This window comes from Bidens hawaiensis, unplaced genomic scaffold (assembly GCF_021521415.1).
Source record: "Bidens hawaiensis isolate Kalapana, Puna unplaced genomic scaffold, B.hawaiensis_p1.1 tig00024998_1, whole genome shotgun sequence".
NCBI classification, from domain to species: domain Eukaryota; kingdom Viridiplantae; phylum Streptophyta; class Magnoliopsida; order Asterales; family Asteraceae; genus Bidens; species Bidens hawaiensis.
Genome location: NW_027505048.1, coordinates 297639 through 303638, shown reverse-complemented (window position 1 = coordinate 303638; position 6000 = coordinate 297639).

The following is a 6000-nucleotide window of genomic DNA, read 5'->3' as shown; positions in this document are numbered from 1 at the left end:
CCATAGCAAGTTGCATATAAGATTATAAGCATATACAAAATGTAGCTAACATGAATGAGATAATGATGCTCAAGGTTTTCTGTTTAAAACTATGAATGCTGCAAAAATTAGAAGTTGGATAGAACTATCCCAAAATAGGAGGTGTGATAAACATTAAAGTAGTTTATAAGGATGACCGCTTCTTACTAATTGTTATCCTAGAAAGAGACACTAGTGGCGATTGTAAGGGTGCAAAGTACCCTAACTCAGTAGTCACACACCCTAATTCGTACTCACAATCATTTGCGTGTGGGAGTTGGGCAATGGTATAATGTGACATTTTGATTGCTCGCTTTGCTCATCACCGCAAGCCTTTTGAGAGTCATCTTTAGAAGGTCAGCTAGGATTACTAGCGATGATGTCATGGTTTATGTTGACGACATCATCAGCAACAACTGGTTACCTCTTCCCACTATTCAGTTATGCCTAAGGATGTACTACTGATGATGTTATGGTTGCTACTGATGACGTCATCGATAGCTACTATATATGAACCTATTTTCACCGCTCAGTTGCAACTAAGCAATCCCTATCGCTCCAGGTTGCACAGCTCCATTCCCACTACTACTCGGTAACCACCACTCGGTTGCAATAGAGGCGTTACCTAAAGAGTTTCCACCAATTAGCTAATATAGAAACATGGCAACTAGGTATTTAAGATATTCACAACAATTACCGTAAGCTCATTATTTTGCAATGGTGTATTTCAAGATGTTTTGGTTAATGACTTTAAAATGTCATAACTTGTTGGGGGCAGCCATGTGTAGCTAGAGCTAGGGCTGTTCAAAACGTAAGACCCGACTCTTTTATCTAATACCCTATCCGGACCCGTTACCCTTTTAGGAAGATATGTGGACCCGAGACCCTACTCTCTAAACAATAAAAGAGTCGGGTATAAATAAGGGTTTCAAGGGTGCAACCCTTTACCCTTGTAATGCAGTAATCACATCTCCTTTTCTGCATTTACCAAGTTGCATATCTTATATATGACTTTAATATACGAATCCTAGAACAATTATACTTTCAGTTAATAACATAGTAAAGTCTAACTTCGAAAGGTTATCAACCATTTAAACCGATGCAAATAATATTCACATTCACAAATTACATGTAAAGAACATTTAAGTGAATTCTCATATAGAATGACTATCATTACAGAACTCTCAAATTATTTAAGAACTTGAAATAACCGTTAATAACTAATGTTTTTATAAAAGTTATTGTATGTTAATGTTATTTGAGTATAGTTTTATCATTTTTTATATCTACATTTACGATTATAATTATGAAAGTTAGTTTTTACACATATTTAAATTTTTATTTACATATATGTAATTTTTTTATTACATAAATTTTACACATATATAAACTTGTGATTATATATGTCGAACCGAGCAATTTGATTGAGAGTTTCAAAAGACATCTCCACTGCCGTTCCACCCACGGTACCAATCAACTTCAGGTCTGAGCCTCTCTTAAACGGTGGGCACCGCAGGGTAGATACCCACTCCTCAATCTCCCTATCATATAATACCGTGCTCTCTCCATCGTAACACTGGAGAGCAGCTTCCCAACCTAATGCTTCAAACTTGTCGAACACACCAAATGCTTCAAGACCTGAGTCGGTCACTTCCTTCTTACACATAAAACCTTCCAACCTGTCTCTTATACTGCTCATTTTATCCTTAAATAACTCCGGCTGCCATTCTAAAGCATAACTTGATAATACCCCACCCCTCCAGTCGGGTTTTGGGATTTCTACTTGCACATGCTCTTGCTCTTCTCGCAACCGTTGTCTTTTGGCTTGGGCGGCCCGACCACTTGTAGATGCCGCCTTTCCCTTTCCCTTGTCCGAACTTCTTCCCATCTATACACACAAACCACCAAAACAAACCAAGTCAATTCAATATCCCCTCCCCACACTTGCTTGTTACCATAGTCGTTGATAAACAATTCATTATATAATTAACCAATATCACTTCATTTCAAAAACACTTAATTTTTTAACTTTTCCATAAAAAATCACCAATTTCAAGCATTTATCTCTTATCCACGACTACAACATATAACCATTACATCTTACAAGCAAGTGGGTTTACACAAATCAACACTACCTTCACAATTATTGCAATGTCTATAACAAATTGACAAATACATACCTTGGTTGATGTTTTAGGATGATAAACAAGTAATCTTTCACAAGCAAACAAAAAACCCCCAAAAATCTTTGAAATTTTCGGGATCCAAATCCTCATAAACGGGATAAGACTTGAGAATGAGATGGAATAAAGTTTGTATTGTTAAATCTCACAAAAATTCACTCACAATCGGGTTAAGAAACTTGGATTTTGGTTGCTAATTGGAATAAAGAGATGGTGAAATTAGGGTTTTAGAGAGGAGTGTGTGAAGAAGGAGAGGGTGGTTGGTAAGTTTTGTGGCTAGGAATTGTTGTAAATAATTTAAACTCACCTTTTCTTTACCTAAAAACCCGTCAAACAGCTGCAGTGGAAGGTGCACCGTGGGCCACGGTGTGAACCATGGTCCACGGTTGACTGAAGTCAACTAAAAAAAACCGCTGGACCGTGGGCCACGGTTGGAACCGTGGTCCACGGTGATGTTGAACCAAAACGAACAGAGTGTACCGTACCGTGGCCAAAACCTTGACCGTGACCTACGGTGACTAGACTGTGGGCCACGGTGCGTACCGTGGTCCACGGTGGACCCTAATTTTTTTTTTACTAAACAAAACGAAACTAAATATTATATAATGTTTAAACAAAATGAAAACTAAAAATTACCGTACCCCCCATGGAAAACCCGAATTGTCCTCAACACGGTAGAGAAATTCCTAAGAACTTCCCCACACTTGATTTGAACACACTCACACGAGAAAGGTAATTTTAAAAATAAATTTTTAACAAAAGCTATTTACACTATACAACATACCTGGGCCTTTCTTTTACGAAATGGGGTTATCCGGTGAGCTTAGAAGGAAACTCACCTTATCTTTATCAATCATCTTCAAATCTTTACCTTCCAAATAAGGTTTGAGGCGATGTCCGTTCACAACTTGCTTAACTTGACTTTGCATGTCTTCAATCTCCACATCACCAAACCTCCTGACTCTTATGATCACATACGGGCCCATCCATTTGCTTTTAAGCTTCCCGGGAAACAGTTTGAGTCTTGAATTATAAAGCCACACTTTTTTCCCAACCTTAAATGTTCGTTTCCGTATCTTGGCATCATGCACCCTCTTCAATTTCTCCTTGTAATTCGATGCACACTCATATGCCTCATCCCGGATTTCTTCCAATTCGTTCAATTTCAACTTCCTTAACTCACCAGCTTCCTTGTAATCCAAATTAACGTTTTTAATTGCCCATAATGCTCGGTGAGCCAACTTCATTGGCAAATGACAACCCTTCCCATACACCAACCGATAAGGAGTGGTACCAATCGGTGTCTTGTAAGCCGTGCGATAGGCCCACATGCATCCTCCAACTTTATCGACCAATCTTTTCTATCCACCCGCACCGTCTTCATTAAAATTTCTTTGATTTGTCGATTCGAAACTTCAACTTGGCCACTTGTTTGAGGATGGTAAGGCGTTGCAATTTGGTGATTCACACCATAACGCTTCAACAATTTACCAAATGCAAAATTCTTGAAGTGTGATCCACCATCGCTTATGATAACCCGGGGAATCCCAAGTCTTAAGAAGATGTTGGATTGAACAAACTTGCACACCACGGAATGATCATTAGTTCTTGTTGCAACCGCTTCTACCCACTTTGACACATAATCAACCGCAACAAGAATATAGAGATACCCACACGAGTTTGGAAATGGGCCCATAAAGTCTATGCCCCATACATCAAAAATGTCAACAACCAAGATAGGTTGTAGAGGCATTTCATTTCTCTTTGATATACCCCCCATTCTTTGACAATTTAAACAATGCCTAGCATATTCATTGGCATCTTTAAAAATTGTTGGCCAATAAAACCCACACATAAGTACCTTGTACCCCGTTTTAGAACCACTAAAATGGCCACCACATGTCGATGAATGGGCATGTTTCAAAATCTCTTGTACTTCATTCTCGGGTACACATCTTCTCACTGCTTGGTCTGCTCCAATCTTGAAGAGATCTGGTTCATCCCAAATGTATTGCTTAACTTGGGCTGCGAATTGTTGCCTTCTCTTCTTTGACCAAAATTCCGGAATCGCCCCCGTGGCCAAATAGTTAACGTAATGAGCATACCACGGTGCGGTTGAAACAATAATCAACTGTTCATCCGGAAATTTCTCGTTTATCTCATTCGGATCATCAACACCCTCAAGGGTAATTCATGACAAATGATCCGCAACTACATTCTCACAACCCTTCTTGTCACGAATTTCGAGATCGAACTCTTGTAATAATAACACCCATCAAATCAAATGTGGCTTCGCATCTTTCTTTTCCATCAAATAACGCACCGCACTATGATCCGAGTACACCACAACTTTACTTCCCAAAATATACGAGCAAAACTTATCTAAGGCATACACCACCGCAAGCAATTCCTTTTCGGTGGTGGTGTAATTCAATTGTACCTCGAATAAAGTTTTGCTAGCATAATAGATCACCACCGGATTTTTGTCCACTCTTTGACCCAAAACCGCTCCCACCGTGCTATCACTAGCATCACACATAATCTCGAACGGCTTTGACCAATCCGGTGATTGTAAGATTGGTGCTTGTACTAACTTTTCCTTCAAACTGTCAAACGCTTGCAAACACTCATTAGTAAACTCAAAGGGGACATCCTTCAATAAAAGATTACATAAAGGTTTTGAAATTGCACTAAAACCTTTAATAAATTTCCTATAGAACCCGGCAGGTCCCAAAAACGATCTCACCCCTTTGACATTTTTCGGGGGTGGCAACGATGAAATTACTCTTATTTTTGCTTGATCAACTTCCATCCCCTTACTTGAAACCACATGACCCAACACAATACCTTCTTGTACCATGAAATGACTTTTCTCCCAACTTAATACCAATTTTGTCTCAACACAACGTTTTAAAACTTTTTCTAAATAATTGAGACAAGACTCAAAAGTTGAACCAAAAATAGAAAAGTCATCCATGAAAACCTCAAGTGAATCCCCGACCATGTCTGAAAATATGCTCATCATACATCTTTGAAAAGTAGCCGGGGCATTACACAATCCAAATGGCATCCGTCTAAAAGCAAAGGTGCCATATGGACAAGTAAAAGTGGTTTTGTGTTGGTCATCAGGATGAATTGCAATTTGATTATAACCCAAATACCCATCCAAAAAACAATAATATTTTTGACCCGAAAGTTTTTCAATTATTTGATCAATGAATGGTAATGGAAAATGGTCTTTTGAGGTGGCAGTATTTAATTTTCTATAATCAATGCACACTCGCCACCCGGTTACCGGTCGGGTGGCGATTTGGTCACCTTTATCATCTTTTATTACCTGGATGCCGGCTTTCTTGGGCACTACGTGTGTCGGGCTCACCCATGAGCTGTCTGAAATTGGATAAATAATCTCTGCATCCAACCACTTGATTACCTCTTTTTTCACCATTTTCCGCAAATTCGGGTTCAATTTCCTTTGAGTCTCCCTTGTTGGTTTAGCCTCCTCATCTGTAATTATTTTATGCATAACAATAGAATGACTAATACCTTTTAAATCTGCTAGCGTCCATCCAATAGCTGTTTTATGTGCTTCCAACACCTTCACTAATGCCCTCTCTTGCTCTTGCTCCAAATTCGAAGCAATGATAGCCGGGAGGGTTTCATTCTCCCCTAAAAACACATATTTCAAGTGACTCTGGAGCTCCTTCAATTCCACTTTTGGTGGACACTCCAAAGATGGTTTGATATCTGAATTGATTTCCTTTGGCAAACTCTCCCATTGTTGTGTCCATGGTGGTCT